At 45.1% G+C, this 24,954-nt stretch overlaps 1 protein-coding gene and 1 pseudogene across 1 annotated transcript in view; one reads left to right on the top strand and one right to left on the bottom strand.

Annotated features, from left to right (window-relative positions):
- LOC148144882 (uncharacterized) overlaps positions 1-13,307 on the bottom strand; it is a 127,309-nt pseudogene extending 114,002 nt beyond the window's left edge.
- Positions 1-24,954, top strand: part of LOC122545194 (uncharacterized) — a 785,061-nt gene that overhangs the window by 624,498 nt on the left and 135,609 nt on the right. The gene's annotated exons all lie outside the window — the stretch shown is intronic.

The following is a 24,954-nucleotide window of genomic DNA, read 5'->3' as shown; positions in this document are numbered from 1 at the left end:
CTATTAATATTGCCTCATATTTCAGAATCCGCGAGTCTGTCAACCATCGCCTAGCTTTTTGGTTTAGGATCATTCTCACTTGGTGTGGGGTGCTTACTATTAGGGCTCCCCCAAATGTAAGATTTCTGCTTTCCTCCACCAACAGTGCAGTGGCAGCCTCAGCCTGCACACACTCAGGCCATCCCCGGGATACTGGGGATGCTACTGGCTACTAGCTGTCTCATTCCTCCCCACCTCTGGGTTAATACTCCCAAAGCCGCTCCCTTATCTACAGTAACAAAGAGGTGGAAAGGTTTATCTAGGGAAGGTAAGGCTAACACGGGGGCATGGATCAGATCTCTTTTGAGTTACTCAACTAGTTCTTTTTCCTCATCATCCCAACTTAGACATTTTGGTTCCCCCTCTAATAGTTTGAGATATAATTTCTTAGTCTTCTGAGCATAGGAATCAATCCACAATCTGCAATATCCCGTTAGACCCAAAAATTTGCGTAACTCCCATTTAGTGCTGGGCAGTGGCATCTCCACTATTCCCTCTATCCGTTCCGGGATTATCTTTCGCTTTCCCTTACTAACTAAATGTCCCAAGTATTTCACTTCTTGCTCCACATATTGTAGTTTGTTTTTAGATACTCGCAGTCCTTGCCTGCCCAGGAAATTCAATAATTTGTTAGTGGCTTCTACTGCTCTTTCTCTTCTTTTTCCTGTTACTAAGAGGTCGTCTACATACTGCAACAGGGTAGTCCCCTTGGGGCTGCTAGATTTCTCCAATATTTGTTCTAACATCTGTCCAAATAAATTCGGGGATTCCGTAAACCCCTGGGGGAAGCACAGTCCACCAGTATTGCTGTTTCCGTCCTGTATTGGGTTCTTCCCATTCAAAGGCGAACAAATTCCTACTTTCCTCAGCCAAGGGACAAGCCCAAAAGGCATCCTTTAAATCTATAACACTAAACCATTTGTGGTCATGGGGGATCTTACTTAATCTCTAATCAGTCCTTCAACTACTGGCTGCAGTCCTCGTTTACCTTCTATGGAAATGGGATATTGTCGCTCACAGACAACGTCCCTTTACCTTTTTAAATTTATTAGAAGGGGAGGGATCTGTAGTTTTCCACGATTCCCTTCTCTAGCCCATAAAATAGGTCTATCTCTCTCTCCACATCCTCTATCAACATTGCTATTTGTACAACTAATTCTTTTTCCTGAATTCCAATCTCCAGTCCTAAGAGGATAATTAAGTCTCTCCCTAATAAGTTACTTCCTCTATCAGGGATATACAGCAGTTCCCCTGTGACCCTATCCTTATGACCTTCTATCATCATAGGTTCAAATACTGGAACAGTAAATCCTTCCCCTTTTACCCCCGAAACAGTAATTGACCGTGTTGACATTTCTACTTTCTTTGGTTTAAAATTCAGCGATGACCGTGCTGCCCCCGTATCTACTGGGAAGACTACCTCTTCCCTATAGGGTCCCACCTTCAAGTTTATCAAGGGTTCCTGGTGGGCCTCGGAGGGCAGGAACCCCTGACACCCCTATTCTTCATCAAAATTCATAAGCGGAATTGCCCTTTCTTCTCTTTGTAGATCAGGACAGTCCTGCTTAAAATGCCCTATCTTTCCGCAATAATAGCATCATGCCTGTGGAGCCCTCCATCTCTGCCCCTGTCGCTCGAACCCTCTATCAAATGCTCCCCCTTGTCCTCTCCCTCTTCCTCGCTGTCCTACATGCTGCCACCCGCCGCTCCAGTTGCTCACTATTGGTTCCATTTTTTTCTTAACTACCTCATCAACCGTAGCTACCATCATTTTCACCTTCTGTTTTTGTCTCTCATCCTCTCTCTTTACAAACACTTTCTGTGCCTCTCTTAACAATTCATCTAATGGTTTTTCACTCCACCCTTCTATCTTCTGTATCTTTCTCTGTATGTCTGGCCATGCCTTTATCACAAAATGTACTTTCAAAAGACCCTGTGCCACTGGGTCCTCAGGATTCATTCCAGAAATTTCCACATTGAGTCTCTTAATCTTTGCAAGAAAGCTGAGGGAGTCTCATCTTTCTCCTGTCTAACTTCAAAGACTTTAGTCAAATTCTGTGACTTCAGAACTGCCTCTCTTATTCCTTTTAGAATCAGATCTTTCAATTCCCTCATTTCTTCTCTATTCTCCGGGTTTTGGTTTTCCCACTGGAGGTCTCTGAGGGGAAACTTCACCTCTCCCTGTCCAGCATCCCCATCTCGAATCGGGTGTTCCCTGTCCCAAATTTGAATGGCTGCTCCTCTGAGAAGTCCCCTTTCTTCCCCAATAAATTGTATATTCAAAGTAGACATTAACTCAGCCCAGGTATAAAGACTGGGCCCCAAAAATTGATCACTTTGTTCAGACAACCCCACCGGATCCTCAACCAGGACCTTCATTTCCTTTTTAAATGTTCTGACCTCCCCACTGGTGAGGGGGGCACTTACAAACCCAATCTCTTTGTCTCCTATTGGTACCTCCCGAAGGGGATAAGTCGTTACGTTCTTCCCTTTTTTTTTGTTTTCCCCCTTAAGCTTTGATTTAGATTCTCCGGAGGCCTCCTCTACATCGACTGTAGATTTCCGTTCTTTTGCTGAGGATTGAGGGTCAGGAACAACAACATCCCCGTCCACCGCCCCTTCGTCCTCCTCTTGTGAGTCATCTGTTCCCTGTCCCTGTCTGCCTGTTTCTCCTCCTCCCCCATGTTCACCTAACCTGATTTTATGGTACGGGGGGGGGGGGGGGCAAACAGCCAAGAGGATCCCAGGGACTAGGTGGGGCAGAGGGGGAATCCTTTGTCTTTACTACCATCATTCCCAAACTGCCCTTCCAACAGAACGCATAGTCCGCCTCCTCTTGACTAAAAGGTTGTTTTTTTATTCACATACAAATCTAAATACTGACAGACCCAATCCTCGTCCGAACCATACTTTGGCCAGAAGACAGCCGGACGAAGGATTGGGTCTTTGGTCCATACTAAACAACAATATTTAATCATTTTCTTTTTATCTTTTGCCCTTGAACAAATATTGCTTGTCCATTCCCGCAACATCCTCCCCAACGGACTTTCAGGAGGAATGTTACCAGGACCTTTTTCTTCTTCCTTTACTCCGTGACAGCTACTCTGCCTACCCCCCCATTTCGCGGGGCCCTCGCCAGTCCCTTAGCGAGTAAATACCCCTTTTCCTGGCCACCAAGGCAATACTTAAAAGTCAGGTTTCTTACCTTGGTCTGTGCACAGAGTTGCCTGGCCCCATTACGCCGTATTTTCTATCGAGCTCCTATCACTGTCTGATTCAGATGTTTCTCTTGTGAGATCCGTACCAGTTGCCCAAGGGAACGGCCAAACCAGGACGAGACCGCTCCTCAATTGGGAACGGGACGCATCTTCCCAGTGTCCAAGGCCAGCCACTCCCCCCGGCAATAAAGAATATCCCGGACAGCCCCCAATTGTGAGAAACAAAGCTCACACACTTCAATAATTGCAGTCCGAGGCAAAATCTGAATCAGTAGTGTCCTTTATTTTACTCTTGCAAGAGGGTGTGATGTCCAGTGTCTATAAGGCAAGGAACATACACACCCCAAATTCAATTAATACACAACATTTATATAATTTGATTTCTTTTGTTTTACATTGCTCCTCCCCTGTTTACATCTTCCACTTCCCTAAGACTGGCACCCATTACTCCTGTTTATCTCTTGCCTTATCCGGCCTTGTCTGTGACGAAATGCTTATTTATGGCCTCACAAGGCCGTTTGACTTCATCCCGCTGTAGGTCATTGTTAGGCATATTCTTTCTTCACCATTATCTACTCCCTCCTTCTGTACCTTCTCCTGATCCTTATGACCCTTTTAATTGGGGTTTGTTCCTGTGTTTCTGTAAAAGTGGGAAACAGATGTTTATACCTACTGTTTGTACTGGCGTATCTAGCTTAACTTTCTCCCGTCACAGCATCTTATCTATTCGCCTGTAATATTAACCATTGTTTTGCAGTCACGTTTCATTCTGCATACAATTTTAGCTAATACAAAAACAATTTATGTATTCCTCCACATAGTTTCCATTCTTGTTGACTCAGCTCTTGGTTAAAACAATTACACACTGGTGTGAGTTCATTTACTTTGTATAAGTAAATGGAATTGCAGAAGTAACACTGTTTTTCCCACATCCCACAGTCATGTTTTATAATTGTGATTTGAGATAATTGCACGTAAAATGGGTAGGATTGTGTGTGTGTGTGTGTATGTAGGTATGTTATTTAGATCCTGGAGTTTTGTCTTGCCCAGTGATGATTTGGCTGTGGAGGGAGGAGAGTGGGCATACTAATTAATCTTTCTATGAAATCCAGCATTTTGTTGAAGAGCTTCATTTCTTTGCGATTGTCATTTTCCAAAGAATCAACCTACCCAGTATTTAAATGGACATGTGCATATATATAATTGTGTATGAATGCTGGAAATCTCTTTTTTTAAAAAAAAAATCCTTTAGTATATTTCCTGTTCTCCATGCATGGCGCATTGGACGTGTTTGATTTCTTTTTCTTGCAAGTGCTGTGAAAAGTAGTCTGATCATGTAAAAGTGGACCCTAGTTCTTCATAGACAACAGACCAATGTTTGTGAGACAGTGTGATGGCCGTCATATTCCACTCCAGCTTTGCAGTCTGTCGGTCGTTTGGCTCTGTTCCTGTCTTCCAGTCCGTTGTCTGCATGTTCCACTCAGTTTTCAGAATTACCATAATTGTTTATTTTTTTGCTTTATTCATCAGTTGAGCTTCTGCTTATGATACGGTATGAATCTTGCCAGGCATGAATTTCAGCCCCTCAAGTAGTATCCGAGTAACAGTCGACCCCCTAAATTTAACCTCAAGTAATAGTCAAATTTTTGACTACTTTTTGAGTATATACGATATAAATGAATTAATGTTCATTGCTTCTTCGCTTTACGCTATTTTGCCTTACGAAAGGTTTCATAGGAACGCTCCACTTTTGGATAGTGGGGAAAATCTGTATCAGTACAATACAGCACAGTCACAAGCCCTTCTTATTTGGTTTAGGTACCCCCTTCAAGCCTGTGCAAATTCTTAATCCTCACGTGGACCTGCTATTTATTGCCCATGTGCGGTTTCTATCCTTCAGTTCATCTCGCGTTTGTGTCTATCAAGATACACCTTAAACGTTGCTAAGGTGCCTCCTTCCACCACCCATCACCCCTCTGTGTGAAAAACCTTCCCCTCCACTTCTCCTGTAGACTGCCCTCCTCTTGCCTTGAACATGTGCCCTTTTGTTGTTGATCTTTTCACCCTGGGGAATAAAAAAACCTCTGAGTAACATAGAATCCCTAGTGTGGAAAAGACCATTCGGCGCAACATGTGCACACTGACCCTCTGAAGAGTAACCGACACAGACTTATTCACCTACTCCTATTACGCAACATTAGCTCTTGACGAAAGCATCCTCTCCCAGAGCATCCACGTCCTTCTGATAGCGTGGTGACCAGAACTGCATACAATATTCCGAATGTGGTTAAAATAAATAGCTGTAACGTTTGTTGCTAACTCTTACACCCAGGAAAGGCAAGCGTCCTGTGTGCCTTCTTGACCACCAAATCCACCTCTGTTTCCACTTTCAGGGAACTATATGCCCAAATCCCTCTGCATGCCAATGCTCCGAAGAGTTCTGTCATTTATTGCACAGTTCTTGTATTTCTTTCTCCCTTGTGGCTGTATCCAGCTTCCCCTTAATTCTACTCCCCCTTCATCTCTTTGCCCACTCATCACCCCTCCACACCAGCATATCATAAGACCATAGGAGCTGAAATTAGGCCATTCATCCCATTGAGTCTACTCCACCATTCAATCATGGCTGTTAGCTTTCTCAAGCCCATTCGTCCCGGAACCCTCGATCCCCTTGATACTCAAGAACATTTCTGTCTCCATCTTAAATATGCTCAATGACCTGGCCTCCACAGCCTTCTGTGGCTGTGAATTCCACAGATACACCACTCTCTGGCGAAAGAAGTTTCTCCTTATTTCCCAACTAAAGGGTCTTCCTTTTCCTCTAAGGCTGTACTCTCGGGTCCTAGTTTGTCCTAACAATGGAAACATCTTCCCAACATCCACTCTGTCCAGGCCGTTCAATATCCTGTAGGTTTCAATTGTAACCTCCCCTCATCCTTCTAAACTCCATATAGTCCCAGAGTCCTCAAAAGTTCCTCATATGTTAAACGTTTCATTCCTGGGACCATTCTCGTGAACCTCCTCTGAACACTCTCCTGGGCCAATACATCCATGCTAATAGGAGGTCCAAAACTGCGCACAATGCTTCAAATGTGGCCTGACCAGAGCCTTATAGAGTCTCAGAAGTACATCCCTGCTTTTGTATTCAAGTCCTGTCAAAATAAACGCCATCATTGCATTTGCCTTCCTAACTACTGGCTCAATCTGCAAGTTTACTTTGTGAAAATCCTGGACTTGAACTCCCAAGTCTCTTTGCACTTCGGATTTCTGTATTTTCTTCCCATAATCCTTCTGTTCCAACAGTGTCAGGGCAGCACTAGTGATTTCCTGACATGTGGATTGTATTTGGGGATACCAAGGGAAATCAGGAACTGCGAGTATCTCAGGAGCAATCGTTATTCCTGGAGGAAGCAAGAGGAATGTGGTGTGGTCCTGTAAACTCCAGAACTTTGATAACTTCATGAGTCAGCAATAACGCTTTCTGGACCAAGAAACGAAAGGGCCAATGAGAAACTGCTACAAGGGAGTTAACAACTAACATACATTAACCATCACTGGGAAGAAGGAGGCAAAACAATGAGCTGTTTATTTGGACAGATGAGATAATGAGATTCCTGATGAAGGGCTTTTTGCCCGAACCGTCGATTTCTCCTGCTCCTTGAATGCTGTCTGAACTGCTGTGCTTTTCCAGCACCACTCTAATATAGACTCTGGTTTCCAGCATCTGCAGTTCATTGTTTTTACCTTGGCGTAAAGGGGTTAATTGTAGGACAGGCTGTTTCAAACAGGTGGAAAACCCTCAAGGATAAGAAGGTAAACTACAGACCGGAGGTCTCCAGAAGTGTGGGGAGATGGTGTTAGAATCTAAAGAAACATAGTGACGGAACTCCACCAGAATTCAACTCCAGAAAATTTCAGCTGCAGTGCTTGGAAGAACAACACTGCATCAAACCCCTGTAAACTTCCAGAGATGGGCACTGTTGGTGGGAACAATGTTAAATTCCGCCATCACTTGGTGATAGCCAAGATTTGGGGAGTGAGGGTGAACTTGCTTACTTGAGGGGTTTTATATTTTGGTTCCTACCTACAATAAAGTGTAAATTATGGTTCAACATTTAGTTGTCTGTGCAGTTTCTGAGTCAGTATTCAAATTAAAGCGATCCACCCACAATCAGAGTGAGAGGCTAGGATTAATAATGACTCCTTTGCATTCAGCAAGACAGCACGTCAATACTGTTATAAAGCGAATGCTGAACGCCCTCCCCTCTGAGATCTTAAACCGAAACACCAAAAGAGGAGCGCGTTGCCCTATAATCTATAAAATTAGTGTGAAAAGTGGTGTCATCTGCTCTAGTCTTAAAAAGAAAAATAAATCCCTGACACTTTAAAATCAACAAAAAGCAATTTACGTATCCAACTTGAATGGTGAACAACTGAACTAAACTATTAACAAACCGCATAAATCCCTTCGAACTACTGACAATTCTGGCATAAAACAGGATTTTTGTCATATGCTGTTCCAACAAATACAAGACCCACTAAAACAACAAGAAATAGAATTTAGTCTCTCAGATGGAATTCAATGTAGCTAAATGTGAGGTGATTCACTTTGGGAAGAATAACAAAAAGATGGGGTACTGGGCTAATGGTCGGATACTTGGTAGTGTGGATGAGCAGAGGGATCTTGGTGTCCATGTACACAGATCTCTGAAAGTTGCCACCCAGGTAAATAGTGCGGTGAGGAAGGCATATGGCGTACTGGCTTTTATTGGTAGAGGAATTGAGTTCCGGAGTCCTGAGGTCATGATGCAGTTGTATAAAACTCTGGTGCGGCCGCATCTGGAATATTGTGTGCAGTTTTGGTCGCCATACTATAGGAAGGATGTGGAGGCACTGGAACGGGTGCAGAGGAGGTTTACCAGGATGTTGCCTGGTATGGAAGGAAGATCGTATGAGGATAGACTGAGACACTTGGGGCTGTTTTCATTAGAGAAAAGAAGGTTTAGGGGTGACTTGATTGAGGTGTACAAGATGATTAGGGGGTTAGATAGGGTTGACAGTGTGAACCTTTTCCCGCGTATGGAGTCGGGTATTACAAGGGGGCATAGCTTTAAATTAAGGGGGGGTAGATATAGGACTGAAGTTAGGGGTAGGTTCTTCACTCAGCGAGTCGTAAGTTCATGGAATGCCCTGCCAGCAGCAGTGGTGGACTCTCCCTCTTTATGGGCATTTAAGCAGGCATTGGATAGGTATATGGAGGATAGTGGGTTAGTATAGGTTAGGTGGGCTTGGATCGGCGCAACATCGAGGGCCAAAGGGCCTGTACTGCGCTGTATTCTTCTATGTTCTATTACAGCCAGGTTACATGTTTTCCAGTGGTTATTCTAAGCATCCTTCTGTTGAATCTTTTGTCAGGAATGTCTCCTCCAATTCCTGCTCTTCTGGTGTTTTTGGAAATGATGCTCTCTCATTCACAGATGACGGTAAGGGCTGATGTCTCTCTCTAGTGCTGAGGACTCTTAGCTCTAGCAATGGGGGAGTTAGCACTGGGGCTCTGTACAACTGTCCCCTTCTTTTATACCCTTGATGCCATATTGAGTTTTTACAATAGGATTGGTCCTCTGTTGTCAAAACCATCAGATTTAAATTTAATGGGTATTGGTAGCCAAAGGACCTGACTTAAATTGATTGGCTAAATTGAAAAGTCATTATCTTGGCCTGTTAACTGTACAACCTTGTGATAGAAATTTTTCTGTTTGTGTGCTCTCTGTTGTGATGATGTTACTCCTTTAAGAAGACTGCCATCTTAATGTTTTTTCCCCAAGAGGGGTTGTAAAAGGCAGAGGGTCCGATTCGACTGGGCTAAGGGACTTCACTAATGGGCAACAGATGTTGGCAAAGGCAACAATCGGAAAAAGGTTTGAGATTTTTTTTTCTCAAATACTTCTACAGTGAAACAGTCTGTAAGGTCGCCCCTCAGCCTCTGACCCTCCAGGGAAAATAGCCCCAGTCTATTTCCGCCTCTTGCAACAGCTCAAACCCTCCAACCCTGGCAGTATCTTTGTAAGTCTTTTCAGAACCCTTTCATGTTTCACAACTTGTTACAAACATGTCGACTAATTCAAAGAAGCCTCTCAATTACAGCTGTAAATGGAGAAAGTTTGTTTAATAATGAGTCATGAATAAAGGCTGTATTAATCTTTTATTGTGAAGTTTTACTCCTACATCTCCAAACAGAGCATACAAACCTGGTCAGAAGCAGCCTAAGGGATTTAAGACACTATTGGCTGTTTTCCAATGAGGACTGACTTTGCACAGAAACCATAGAATCAGGTAAACTTAAGGGGCACTTAATTGGCTTAGAAATGAGAGATCCTTGACACACACACACACAGCTGAAATTATCACTGTGCCATTATTAGTAAATTGGAATTAAGGCTGGGATGTTTTCCCCCTGGAGCAGAGGAGGATGAGAGGCGAAGTTTATAAAACCGTGAGGGTTATAGATAGGGTTAAGAATTGTTGCCTCTTACCTAGGATGTGGGAATTTCAAGACTGGGAACACATATGTACGGTGAGAGGGGAGAGATTGAAAAAATATGTGGGGCAAAAAATTTGAGTGTGGTTTGTGGATGGAATGAGCTGCCAATGGAAATGGTTGAGGTAGGTACATTAACAACATTTAAAAGGCATTTGGTCAAACACATGGAGAGGATAGTGGCCAAGTGCTGGGAAATGGGGTTACTGTTGATGGACGTTTTGGTCAGCATGGACCAGTTTGGGCCGATGGGCCTGTCTCCCTGCTGTAGGACTGACTCGTGTTTCTTTGTCGCTCCAACAGTTTGAGTTTTCAGATGAGCATCTCACTTAATCACACTGAATAAAATCTGATCTCATTAGTCAACTCTGATTTGGAAGTGCTGGTGTTGGATTGGGCTAGACAAGGGCAGAAGTCACAGGGCACTAGGTTAGAGTCCAACAGGTTTATTTGAACTCAAGATTTCAGAGCACTGCTCCTTTGTCGGTGAAGTGATGAAGCAGCAGCATTGAAGAAGGAGCAATGCTCCTAAAGCTTGTAATTTCAAATAAACCTGTTGGTCTGTAAGCTGGTGTTGTATGACTTCTGATGTCTTCAGCTGTGGGTTTGTATCGAACTTAATGGGATATTTTGTCCAACTTGGCATTTTTAAACCGTATCACTTGGAGGGATTCATTTGAAACCTTTCAAGAGGTGAGTTCAACAAGACTGAACTATTCAATGTTACTTGGACTCAATTTTAAAACTTACATCAGGGTAGGTAGACATAGAGATGTAAAGCAAGGGAACAGACCCTTCGGTCCAACTCATCGATGCTGACAAGACATCCTAAATTAATTTGGTCCCATTATCTTTCTGAACCCTTCCTGTTTATGTCTGAAACCAGATGCCTTCTAAGTGGTATAATTGTACCAGCCTCCATTTTCTCTGGAAACCCATTTCATACATGCACTACCCTTTGCATGAAAACATTGCCCCTTACGTCCCTTTTAAATCTCTCACCCAGCCAAATAGCCTCTCCCTGCAGCTCAAACCCTCCAACCCCCGGCAACATCCTGGTATATTGTTTCTGATACAGAAGTCAATGTTTTGGGAAGAACCCTTCTTCAGTCCTGAAGGAGGGTTAATACCTGAAATGCTAACTTCACCTCCTAATGCTACCTGGCTTGCTGCGTTCTCCCAGCCTCCTGCTTGCCTACTTTGGATTCCAGCAACCGCAATTATTTTTTGTTTCTAACAAATGGTGGAGCAGACTCAACGGCCTGAATGGCCTCATGTCTGCTCCAGTGGTCTTGTGGTCTTAGGTTTCTGCGGATTGTTTCAGTGGGAACGTGCAGTCCCAGACTCAGAGTAGTGTCACCCACTGGAAGCAAAGTTTATGGAATCACAGAATCCCTACAGAATGTAAACAGGCCCTTTGGCCCAACAAGGCAACACCAACCCTCCGTACAGTTACCCACCCAGAGCTATTCTCTTAACCCTAAAACTTTACATTTACTTGGAGAAAGTGAGAACTGCAGATGCTGGAGATCAGAGTCAAGAGTGTGGTGCTGGAAAAACACAGCAGATCAGGCAGCATCCGAAGAGCAGGAGAATCAATTTTTCAGGCATCATTCCTGATGAAGGACTTATGCCCAAATCATAGATTCTCCTGCGCCTCAGATGCTGCCTGACCTGCTATGCTTTTCCAGCACCACACTTTTGACCAGTCTACATTTACCCCTGACTACTGCACCACACTTGCACATCCCTGAACACTATGGACAATTTAGCTAGGCTAACTCACCCTAACTTGTACATCCTTGTATTGTGGGAGCAAAACCGGAACACCCGAAGGAAACCCATGCAGACACGGGAGAATTCAAACAGTAGAATCAAACCCGGGTCCATGGCTCTGAGGCAGCTGTGCGAACCACTGAGCCACCATGTCGCCCCGAACCACTTTAGAGAGTTCAACTTGGGGGTGTGAGGCAGTGTGCAGTCCAGAAATTTTTTTAAAAGCCCACCAACTTTCCCACTGCACCCATTGTCATAACGGGGCAGAAGGTTTAGTCCACAGTAGCGTCACTGGCGGTATCTGATTGTTGGGGGCACTGGTGCCCCCGCTGGTGTCTTCGCAAGTTGCTGGAAAATGTGAATCTCTTGCCACACTCAGGGCAGCTGAATGGCCTCTCCCTTGTGTGGACTGGCCGGTGGATCAGCAGGTTTGAGGAATTGCTAAAGCCCTGTTCGCACTCAGGGCAGCTGAATGGCCTCTCCCCTCCATGGACCCGCCGGTGGGTCAGCAGAGCAGAAGAATTGCTGACGCCCTTCCTGCACTCAGGGCAGGAGAATGGCCACACTCCTGTGTGCACCCGCCAGTGGGTCAGGAGGTGGGAGGATCGGTTAAAGCGTTTCTCGCACTCTGGGCAGGAAAACGGCTTCTCCCCAGTGTGGACCCGCTGGTGCCTCAGCAGGTGGGAGGAATTGCTGAAAGCCTTCCCGCACTCGCGACAGCTGAAGGGCCTCTCCCCCGTGTGGACCCGCCGGTGGGCCACGAGGTTGGAGGAGACCGCAAAGCCCTTCCCGCACACTGAGCAGGGGAATGGCTTCTCCCCGGTGTGGACCTGCCGGTGGGTCAGCAGTTCGGAGGGCTGGGTAAAGTCCTTCCCACATTCAGGGCAGGCAAACGGCCTCTCTCCAGTGTGGACCTGCTGGTGTGTCAGCAGGGAGGAGGAACTGCTGAAGCCCTTCCCACATTCAGGGCAGGGGAACGGCTTCTTGCCTGTGTGGACCCACTGGTGCCTCAGCAGGGCAGAGGAATCACTAAAGGCCTTCCTGCACTCGGGGCAACTGAATGGCCTCTCCCCCGTGTGGACCCGTTGGTGCTTCAGCAGGTCAGAGGATTTGCTGAAGGCCTACCCACAATCAGAGCAAGGGAAGGGCCTCTCCCTGGTGTGGACACATTGGTGCGCCAGCAAGTGGGACGAGTGGGTGAAGCTGTTCCCGCACTCGGGGCAGGTGAATGGTCTCTCCCCAGTGTGGACTCGGCGGTGGTCCAGCAGGTGGCAAGAGCGGATAAATCCCTTCCCACACTCTGGGCAGGAGAACGGCCTCTCCCTGGTGTGACTGCGCTGATGAATTTCCAGGGCAGATGGGACACTGAAGCCTTTCCCGCAGTCACCACACTTCCACGGTTTCTCCATCGGGCGAGATTCCTCTGGTTTCTCCATGGCCAAAGCTTCAGCTGCACACCAACGCATGTACAACCCCTCCCTGCCGTGAATTCGTCTTTCCAGGCTGTATAATTGTTACAGGCTGCACATTCAATGCGCTGCCACAGTAGCGTCTCTCATCCAGCTCCACTGATGCTGAAAGCGTACTGAATCAGAAACCAAAGAGTTTTGCTCCTTCTCATAGAATCATAGTCGAAAATCGTTGCAGTCCCAATGGAGTGATTGACTGTCTGTCATTGACGTGAAAATGAGGACTGCAGACACTGGAGAGTCAGTCAAAATGTGTGGTGCTGGAAATACACAGCAGGTCAGGCAGCATCCAAGGAGCAGGAGAGTTGCTGTTTCAAGCCTAAGCCCTTAAACTCCTGAATTTGAAATTTCAGTCTTCAAATCTTCAAATGCACTGGAAAAAAAGATTATGAAAGTCATCACTGTCAGTCAGGGTAGAAATTCAGAACAAGCAATTCTACTTTATGCGGAATATTCTTTTCTTTTGTAATTCCATGAAATTGAAAGCACCATTACCCTACTCTGATTGCTCTACATTTACACCTGACCTACACATCCTGGACACTATGGACAATTTAACATGGCTAATTCACCCAAACCTGCACATCTTTGGATAGTGGGAAGAAACAGGTGCACTGGAAGAAATCCGCCGCAAACACCAGTCGGAGAATGTGCAATATCCACACAGACAACGGCCCCGAGGCTGGAATTGTATCTGGCTCTCTGGTGCCGTGAGGCAGCATCACTAACCACAGACACCGTACCTTCCTTTTCCAGTCCCGCCACCAAGTCACTCAGCTTGAGCTCAAGCAAAGCACTGCATTTAATTTTCGCTTCACACTCACTGAACTTTTGGCCCGTCCCCACTTCCCCTACAGGAAATGCAAACAGCTGGTGGGTTGCCACATCGAATCCCTACAGTGCGGAATGAGGCCATTTGGCCCAACAACTCTCCATTTACCTGCGACTAATATACCTAACCCACACATCCCTGAACACTATGGGGCAATTTAGAATGGCCAATTCACCCTAAACTGCAAATCTTTGGACTGTGGGAGGAAACCGGAGCATCGAGATGAAACCCACACAGCCACGGGGAGGATAATGTCTGTGTGGAGTTTGCACAGTCACCTGAAGCTGGAGTCAAATCCTTGTCCCTGAGGCTGTGAGGCAGCAGTGCTAACCACTGAGCCACGTGCTGCCCGTGTGTGCTGAAAGAGATGCAATATGGAACTTTATTGACGGTACCGCACAGTGGATTGTTGAGTAAGGTCGAGTCTCGAAGGATCTGGAATGAGGTAGCCAACATTTAGGAGCGCATTGCTACAGATGCTTGAATCCTTCCTGAAAACAACAAATGCTGGAGATCACAGCTGGTCAGGCAGCGTCCACATAGAGAGAGCAAGCTAACATTTCAGGTCTTCTTTGAGATTTATAAAATCTTGCTGGATACAGAGAAGGTGAATGTCAGGAGTCATTTCCCTGGAATGACGGATTTCAAGACTAGCGGACATATTTTTAAGGTGAGAACAAAAAGATTTAAAAACAAAATAAGGGGCAACATTTTTACACAGAGTGCTACACGTGTGGAATGAATTTCCAGAGGAAGTGGTAGATGCGCTTACAGTCACAACATTTAAATGACATTTGGAATAGTACATGAATAAGAAATGTTCAGAGGGATATTGGGCCAAGCACATGTAGGTGGGACTAGTTTAGTTTGGGATTATGGTCGACATGGACTGGTTGGACCGAAGGACCTGTTTCCATGCTGCGTGACTCTGACTGGATACAGTGGATGTGGGGAAGATGTTTCCACCAGTAGGAGAAACGAGGACCAGAGGACACAGGCTCAGGGCGAAGGAATGCCTTCAGAACTGAGATGAGGAGGAATTTCTGCAGTCAGAGGGTGGTGAATCTGTGGATCTCATTGCTGCAGATGGTTGTGGATGCCAAGTCATTGAGGGCATTTAGATAGGTCTTTGATAAGTAAGGGGATCAAGGGTTACGCGGAGAAGGCAACAGAATGGGGTTGAGAAACATATCGGCCATGATCGACTGGTGGAGCAGACTCAATGGGCCAAATGGCCTCATTCTGCTCCTGTATATTGTAGTCTTAAAACTGGGCAGATTACTGAACTGGTTTTCATGAACAATTTCAGAGTCCTGAAGTAAAGTCGTAGAGGTGTACAGCACGGAAACAGACCCTTTAGTCCAACTCGTCCATGCCAACCAGTTATCCTAACCTAATCTCGTCCCATTTGCCAGGACTTGGCCACTATCGCTCTAAACCCTTCCTATTCATATACCCATCCAGATGCCTTTTAAATGCCGTAATTGTACCATCCTCCATCACTTACTCTGACACTCATTCCATACATGCACCACCCTCTGCATGAAACACTTGTCCCTGAGGTCCCTTTTAAAATCATTCCCCTCTCACTCTAAACCTAGTTCTGGACTCCACAACCCAGGGAAAAGACCTTGTCTGTTTATAAAATCATGAGGATTATGGATAGAATAAACGTGTGGAAGGTCACCCCCCACCCAAAAGCTTCTGACGCTCCAGGAAAACAGCCCAAGTCTATTCTGCCTCTCCAGATAACTAAAATCCTCCAAACCTGGCAACATTCTTGGAAATCTTTTCTGAACCCTTTCAAGTTTCACAGCATCCTCCTGTTAGGAAGGAGACCAGAATTGCACACAATATTCCGAAAGTGGCCTGACCAGTGTCCTATACAGCTGCAACGTGACCTCTCAACTTTACTACCCAATGCTCTGACCGATAAAGGAAGGCATACCAAATGCCTTCCTCACTGTTCTATCTACCTGCGACTCTACTGTCAAGAAGCTATGAACCTCACTCCAAGGTCTCTTTGTTCAGCAACACTCCCTCGGACCTTACCCGATTTGCTTTTCCAAATGTAGTACCTCACATTTATCTAAATTAAACTCCATCTGCCATTCCTTAGCCCATTGGCCCATCCGATCAAGATCCCGTTGTCATCTGAGGTAACCTTATTTGCTGTCCACTACACCTCCAATTTTGGTGTCATCTGCAAAATCACTAACTATACCTCTTATGCTCACATCCAAATCATTCATATGAATTATGAAAAGTAGTGGGACCAGCACCAATCCTTGTGGCACAACACTGGTCACAGGCCTCCAGTCTGAAAATCAACCCTTCACCACCACCCTCTGTCTTCTACCTTCAAGCCAGATCTGTATCCAAATGGCTAGTTCTCCCTGTATTTCTCGAGATCTAACCTTGCTAAACAGTCTGTCATGAGGAACCTTGTTGAATGCCTTTCTGAAGTCCATGGGGATCATGTCTACTGCTCTGCCCTCGTCAATCCCTTGTTACTTCTTCAAAAAACTCAATCAAGTTCGTGAGGCATGATTTCTCACGCACAAAGCCATGCTGACTATCCCTAATCAGTCCTTGACTTTCCAAATACATATAAATCCTGTCCCTCAGGATTACCTCCAACAACTTGCCCTCCGGCAATGTCAGGCTCACTGGTTGATAGTTCCCTGGCTTTTCCGTGCAATCTTTCTTAAATATTGGTACCACGTTAGACAACCTCCAGTCTTTCATCACCTCACTTGTGACTATCCATGGTACAAATACCTCAGCAAGGGACCCAACAATCACTTCTCTAGCTTCCCACAGAGTTCTGGGGTATAACTGATCAGGTTCTGGGGATTTATCCAATTGTATGCAATTCAAGACATCCACCACCACCTCCTTTGTAGTATGGACATTTTTACATTTTTCAAGATATCATCATCTGTTTCCACACATTCTATTTCTTCCATGTCCTTCCCTACAGTAAACACTGATGCAAAATACTTGTTTATTATCTCCCCCAACTCCTGCAGCTCCACACATAGGCTGTCTTGCTGATCTTTGAGGGGCCCTGTTCTCTCCCCAGTTACCCTTTTCTCCTTAATGTATTTATAGAAACCCTTTGGATTCTTCTTAACTCTACTTGTCGAAGCTATCTCATGTTCTCTTTTTCCCCTCCTGAGTTTACTTTTAAGTAGACTCCAACTGCCTTTGTACTGTCAGGATTCACTCGATCTCTCCTGTCTATACTTGTCATATGCTTCCTTCTTTTTCTGAACGAAAAGCTCAATTTCTCTAGTCATTCAGCATTCACTACACCTACCAGCCTTCCCTTTCATCCTAGGTTCTAGATTAGAGTGGTGCTGGAAAAACAGCAGTTCAGGCAGCTTCCAAGGGCAGGAAAATCGACGTTTTGGGCAAAAGCCCTTCATCTAATCAAGAATCTGGTTTCCAGCATCTGCAGTCCTTGTTTTTACCTAGTTTTTCCCCTTTCACCCTAACAGGAATATACTGTCTCTGGACTCTCAGTTTCTTATTTTTGAAGACTTCCCATTTTCCAGCCATCCCTTTACCTGTGAACATCTGCTCCAAGTTAGCTTTTGAAAGATCTTGCCTAATACCAAGTTAGCCATCCTCAAAGTATAGACCAGATCTAAATTAGATTAGATTACATTACATTACAGTGTGGAAACAGGCCCTTCGGCCCAACATGTCCACACCGACCCGCCGAAGCGCAACCCACCCATACCCCTACATTTACTCCTTACCAAACACTACGGGCAATTTAGCATGGCCAATTCACCTGACCTGCACATCTGTGTGGGTTTCCTCCGGGTGCTCCGGTTTCCTCCCACAGTCCAAAGATGTGCAGGGTCAGGTGAATTGGCCATGCTAAATTGCCCGTAGTCTTAGGTAAGGGGTAAATGTAGGGGTATGGGTGGGTTTCGCTTCGGCGGGTCGGTGTGGACTTGTTGGGCCGAAGGGCCTGTTTCCACACTGTAATGTAATGTAATCTAATCTCATCTTTGGACTGTGGGAGGAAACCGGAACACCCGGAGGAAATCCATGCAGACACGGGGAGAATGTGCAAACTCCACACAGTCAGTCGCCTGAGGCGGAATTGAACCCGGGTCTCAGGCACTGTGAGGCAGCAGTGCTAACCACTGTGCCACCGTGCCGCCCAAATTGGTCATCATTCTTTTATAGCTCATAGAATTATGGTCACTGGCCCCAAAGTGCTCCTCCACTGACAGCTCAGTCACCTACCCTGCCTTATTTCGCAAGAGTAGGTCACGTTTTGCACCTTCACAAGTCAGAACATCCACTTACTGAATCAGAAAATTTTCTTGTACATATTTAAATTCCTCTTCATCTAAACGCTTAACACTATGGCAGTCCCAGTCTATGTTTGGAAAGTTAAAATCCCTGACCATAACCACCCTATTATTATTACAGATAACTGAAATCTCCTTACAATTTTTTTCTCAATTTCCCTCTGACTATTAGGGAGTCAATAAATAAAATCCCAATAAGGTGATCATCCTTTTCTTATTTCTCAGTTCCACCTAAATAAGCTTCCTGCATGGATGTTGTGGTTCTGTTCGCCAAGCTGGGAATTTGTGTTGCAGACGTTTCGTCCCCTGTCTAGGTGACATCCTCAGTGCTTGGGAGTCTCCTGTGAAGCGCTTCTGTGATCTTTCCTCCAGCATTTATTGTGGTTTGAATCTGCCACTTCCGGTTGTCAGTTCCAGCTGTCCGTTGCAGTGGTCGGTATATTGGGTCCAGGTTGATGTGCTTATTGATTGAATCTGTGGATGAGTGCCATGCCTCTAGGAATTCCCTGGCTGTTCTCTGTTTGGCTTGTCCTATAATAGTAGTGTTGTCCCAGGACATGCCAAACAGAACAGCCAGGGAATTCCTAGAGGCATGGCACTCATCCACAGATTCAATCAATAAGCACATCGACCCGGACCCAATATACCGACCACTGCAACGGACAGCTGGAACTGACAACCGGAAACGGCAGATTCAAACCACTATAAATGCCGGAGAAAAGATCACAGAAGCGCTTCACAGGAGGCTCCCAAGCACTGGGGATGTCATTTAGACAGGGGACGAAAAATCTGCAACACAAATTCCCAACTCGGCGAACAGAACCACAACAACGAGCACCCAAGCTACAAATCTTCTCACAAACCTCCTTCATGTATTCCCAGGAATATCCTCCCTTAGCACAGTAATATATCAGTTGTCAAAAAAGCCACTCTCCCTCCTCTCCTGCCCCCCCCCCCCTTTCTATCCTTCCAATAGCATGTGTGTTCTCGAACATTAAGCTGCCAGTGCTGTCCATCCTTGAGCCATGTTTCTGTAACTGCCATGATATCTCAGTCCCAAGTTCCTAAACATCATCTGCCTTCCCTGTTTGGCCTCTTGCAATTGAAATAAATGCAGTTTAATTTACCAGTCCTACCTTGTTCTCCGCTTTGTTACTTCCGGCTTTGATTGTTTGACTCAATCCCTTTCCCAACTGGACCAGTCACAGATTGATCTCTTTCCTCACTATCTCTCTGGGTCCCAGCAACACCTGCCCCCCACCCACCCCTATCTTACTAGTTTAAATCCTCCTGAGCAGCTCTCGCAAATCTCCCAGCAATATATTAATCCCCTCCCAATTCAGGTGCGATCCATCCTTCTTGTACAGGTCTTTTCTACCCCAGAAGAGATTCCAATATTCACATTTTTGGATCCTTTCTCCCATGCACCAGTTCCTCAGCCACGCATTCATCTGCCCTGTCCACCTATTCTCACCCTCACTAGCAACATTCCCCATTAACTGGTTAAGTCCTGGATTGCTTTCCTAAAATGCATCACCTCACGTTCGTCTAAATTAAACTCCATCTGCCAATCCTCGGTCCATTATCCCATCCAATCGATTATAATTTATAGCAAACTCTCTTTCCTCTCTTATTCCCTAAAAGCTGAAAATCTCCATCCCACACACACTCCTTTTATTCTCATTTTACTGAACCTAATCCCTGCTCTGCCTCATCCTGAAAAGTCTGGTTCATGCTGATTAACAGGCCTACACTCAGGAGGTATTTAACTGAAACATAAGAATGCTGAATGGCTTGGACAGAGTGCATGTTGGGGGAGATGTTTCCACTGGTAGGAGAGATGGGGACTCGAGGGCACAGCCTTCGAGTAAACGGAAGATCTTTTCGAACGGAGATAAGGAGAAACTTCTTCAGCCAGACAGTGGCGAATCTATGAAATTCACTGCCACAGAAAGCTGTGGTAGCCAAGTCACTGAGTAGATTTAAGACTGAAACAGATAAATTCTTGAGTATCAAGGGGAGAAAGCTGGAGAATGGTGTTGAGAAACTTATCAGCCATGATTGAATGGTGGAGCAGACCCAGTGGGCCGATTGGCCTAATTTCTGCTCCTATGTCTTATGATCTCTTGCTGTCCTGGACACAGTGAGAGAAACTTGAGAGCAGGAGTAGGCCATTTGGTCTTTCAAGCCTGCACCAGCATTCAACAGATCATGGCTGGATATGAATCTACCTACAATTAGGTGGATAAACTGGGATTTTTTTTCACTTGAGCCATAGGATGTTGAGAGGTGACTTTACAGAGGATTATAAAATCACGAAGGATAGAGATGTCCTTTCCCTCAGATGTGAGCTTCAAGATTAGGGAGCACAGTTTTAAGGCGAGAGGTGAAAGATTTTAAAAAGACATCAGAAGCACCCTTTTTTAAGAGAGTAGTTTGTGTGTGGAATGAATGTCCAGAGAAAGCCCAAAGGTCAGATCAGTTTTCCTTCGTGTGAATCCAAGGAAAGCGATGGGACCAGACGTAGGACCAGGCCGTGCACTCAGGGCATATGCAGATCAACTAGCAGAGGTCTTCTCGCACACCTTCAACCTCTCCCTGCAGCAGGCCATTGTCCCTGCCTGTTTCAAGAGGACCAACATCATCCCTGTGCCTCAGAAGACTCATGCAGCACGTCTCAATGACTACCGCCCAGTTGCCCTAACTTTGGTGGTCATGAATTGCTTTGAAAGGCTGGTCATGGCATTAATCAACTCCAGTCTTCCCACTACTCTTGCTCCACTCCAATTTGCCTATCGGCAAATTGGGATCCACATCAGATACCATATCATTTGCCCTTCCCTCCTCCCTAGAACATCTTGACACCAAGAAAAGATACGTAAGAATTCTACTTATTGACTACAGTACAGCCTTCAACACTATTATCCCCTCGAGACTGATTACTAAATTTAGTGATCTCGGACTAAGCCCCACTCTCTGCAACTGGATCCTCAGTTTCCTGACCCACAGGCCACAATCAGTGAAGACTGGGGACAATATTTGATCCTCACTAACACTTAACACTAGAGCCCTCCAGGGGTGGATACTCAGCTCCCTACTGTACCCAATGTATACCCATAACTGCGTCACCAAATACCAGACTAATGCCATTTACAAGTTCACTGGCACCATCACAGTCAGTCAAATCTCAGATGGCAACAAAACAGACTGCAGACAGGAGGTGGAAAACCTGGAAAAATGATGCACTGAAAACAAACTAGATCCCAATGCTAGCAAAACCAAGAAACTCGTTATTGACTTTTGGCGGGATGTTACTCATGCCCCCATACACATTAACAGCACAGAGGTGGAATGAGAGAAGAGTGTCAAGCTCCTGGGAGTGGTCATCCACAACAAGCTGTCTTGGATTTATCACTACCTGGTATGGCAACTGTACCATTCAAGATTGGAGACGGTTACAGAGAGTGGTGAACTCAGCCCAGACAATCACAAACGCCAACCTCCCAGCTATAGAATCCACCTGCCAGGCCTGCTGTCAAGGGAATGCCGCCAGCATTCTTCAAGATCCATCCCACTCTGGCAATGTTTTTCTACAACCTCTACCATCAGGGAGAAGGTACAGAAGTCTGAACACACGCACCAGCCAGTTTTGTAACAGTTTCTACCCTACTATTGTTAGAACACTGAATGGACTCTCAAACTCTCAGCATTTGCCTGAACCTATGTTTCTGTTTTTGCCGCTGTTTACCTATTATTTACTATCTATGCTACTTACTGTGATCTGCCTTTTTGATCGCAAGACAACGCTTTTCACTGTGCCTCAGTACATGTGACAATAAATAAATTCAAGTCAGTTCAAGTGGTGGATGTAGGTCCAGTTAAAAGGGTTAAAAGGCATTTGGATCAGCACATGAATAGGAATGGTTCAGAGGGATATGGGCCAAACACTGGCAGGTGCAACTAGTTTAGTTTGAGAACATAGTCAGCATGGACTAGTTGGACAGAACAGTCTGTTTCTGCACTGTCTGACTGTCTAACTGTTCTATACTGGTCTTAAACCCATTTTCTTGCCTCCCCCCATAACCATCCACTTCCTTGTTGTCGAAAACTCAAATGAACTCAGCCTTGAATGTATTCAGTGACCCCACCCCCCCCACCCCCACACCAAACTGCAGGAAGACATCTCCACCTCTGAACTCAATTCCTCTTGCTAATGTACCACTTGCCTTGCTCATTGCTTGCTGGTATAGAAGGACGCTGAGGCCTGTTTGTACATCAACACATCATTCCTGATGAAGGGCTCGAAACTGAAATGTCGAATCTCCTGCTCCTCAGATGCTGCCTGAACCTGCCGTGCTTCTCAGCTCTCCACCTTTCGACTCTGATCTCCAGCATATGCAGTCCTCACTTTCTTCAGATCCCAATATATAACTATTTAAGGATAAAAATCACACAACACCAGGTTATAGTCCAACAGGTTTAATTGGAAGCACACGAGCTTTCGGAGTGACGCTCCTTCATCAGGTGATAGTGGAGGGCTCGATCGTAACACAGAATTTATAGCAAAAATTTGCAGTGTGATGTAACTGAAATTATACATTGAAAAATTGATTGTCTGTTAAGCTTTTCATCTGTTCGAATACAGTGATAGTTTCACTTCTTTCATGTGTAAATCATACAATCCTTTTTTTAAAGTTGTATTCTCAGGTTAGCTGTTAACAATGGTGATAGCTCGACAATATGTTGAAGGTGTTAGCCCCCTGTGTTCTCTGTCTATGACCTGATGTTTAGATTGATTCCAATCTTTTTCGATTGGAATCAATCTAAACATCAGGTCATAAACAGAGAACACAGGGGGCTCACACCTTCAACATATTGTCTCGCTATCACCATTGTTAACAGCTAACCTGAGAATGCAACTTTAAAAAAAGGGTTTTGTGATTTACACTTGAAAGAAGTGAAACTACCACTGTATTCTAACAGATGAAAGGCTTAACAGACAATCAATTCTTCAATGTATAATTTCAGTTACATCACACTGCAAATTTTTGCTATAAATTCTGTGTTACGATCGAGCCCTCCACAATCACCTGATGAAGGAGCGTCGCTCCGAAAGCTAGTGTGATTCCAATTAAACCTGTTGGACTATAACCTGGTGTTGTGTGATTTTTAACTTTGTACACCCCAGTCCAACACCGGCATCTCCGAATCATGACTATTTAAGGAATGCGTCTCCTTTCTGCTTTTTTTTAAAACAGCAAACGCGATAACTTCACATTATGCTACTTCATTTGCCACGTGTTTGCTAATTGAGACACAATCTTGGACCGACTTTTCCAGAGTCTCTCCCCTCGCCGGGATTCACTCCCTTTCCTTTCAATTGCTGCAAAACAAAAATTGAACCCCAGAATGAAAAAAATGGAAGAGGGTGAGAAAAGAAAGTGCCGTACTCACAGATGTTGGACAAAGGAAAGAAGTTGCAGTCTGGGGTGAAGCTCAATCTTCATTCAGAGAGGAACAACAGCAGCAGCAGCAGCTTCAGAAGCTCATGGTCAAACTTCCGTATTCAGACAATAGCGGGGCTCTGATTGACAAAGGAACCAGGCTCCTTCCAGTCATCCCGAGCTCCCCATTGGTCCATCAAAAGAAGGTCGCGGTCCGTAATTGCGGACAGCGAGGAGCATGCGCAATTCTTGTTGACACCGCTGAACATGCGCAATGTGGTCGGTGGAGATGCCGGTGTGGCTGACAAGATTTTGTACCTGAATGTCAAATGTCAACAGGAGTTTAAAAAAAAGCTGAAGCCACATTTTTTTTTACCTGTAGCTCGACATTTTATTGCGTTTGCATTTTGTGTGACTCCTCGACTTTTGAATGTCTTTTCCCCAGGGTAGGGGAATCCCAAGCGAGAGGGCAGAGATTTCGGTTGAGAGGGAAAACATTTAAAAGGGACCTCATGGTCAGAAAAAAAGTTTGAAAGTTAATTCACCTCAACAAATGCCCCCTCTTATGCCCTGAACAAGATAGATTGTTCACAGCCTATTAATCTTGAGTAGCAATGATGTTGTGAAACTTAGAAGGGTTCAAAAACGATTTATAAATATGTTGCAAGGGTTGGAGGGGTTCAGCTGCAGGGAGAGGCTGAATACGCTGGGGCTGTTTTACATACAGCATTGGATGCTGAGGGTTTATAAAGCCTTATAAAATCATGAGGGGCATTGATAGGTTAAATACACAAGGTCTTTTCGCTGGGGTGGGAGAGTTCAGAACTAGAGGGCATTCATTTTGGGTGAGAGGGAAAAGATATAAGAAGGACCTAAGGGGCAAATCTTTCACGCAAAGGGTGGTGGATGTATTGAATTAGCTGCCAGAAGAAGTGGTGGAGGCTGGTACAATTACAAAATATGAAAGGCATTTGGGTGGGTACATATGGACCAAGATTAATTTAGGATACCTGGTCAGCATGGACCAAAGGGTTTGTTTCCATACTTTACAACTCTACGGTTCTATTTCTGCATAGTCAGAATCAATTTCACAAGACTAGGAATAGGCCATCCACAACTTATAGCCTGTCCTCAACTGTGGGCTAACTGGACATATTTGAATGCAAGTTTCAGAAAGATGTCTGCAGCTTTTTTATAAAGTTGAACATGCTTTCATGATGTTTCTGAATATATCATTTTACCTAATCTCAATTTTAAAGATCAGTCATTTCTCTTGAAGCCGTGTCTACCAGGTAGAGTCATCA

The sequence above is a fragment of the Chiloscyllium plagiosum genome, unplaced genomic scaffold (assembly GCF_037043375.1).
Source record: "Chiloscyllium plagiosum isolate Xiang-an unplaced genomic scaffold, Cpla_swu_hap1 HiC_scaffold_27, whole genome shotgun sequence".
Lineage (NCBI taxonomy): Eukaryota > Metazoa > Chordata > Chondrichthyes > Orectolobiformes > Hemiscylliidae > Chiloscyllium > Chiloscyllium plagiosum.
The sequence above is the reverse complement of the archived record's forward strand: the minus strand, read 5'-3'. Positions and strand labels throughout refer to the sequence as shown.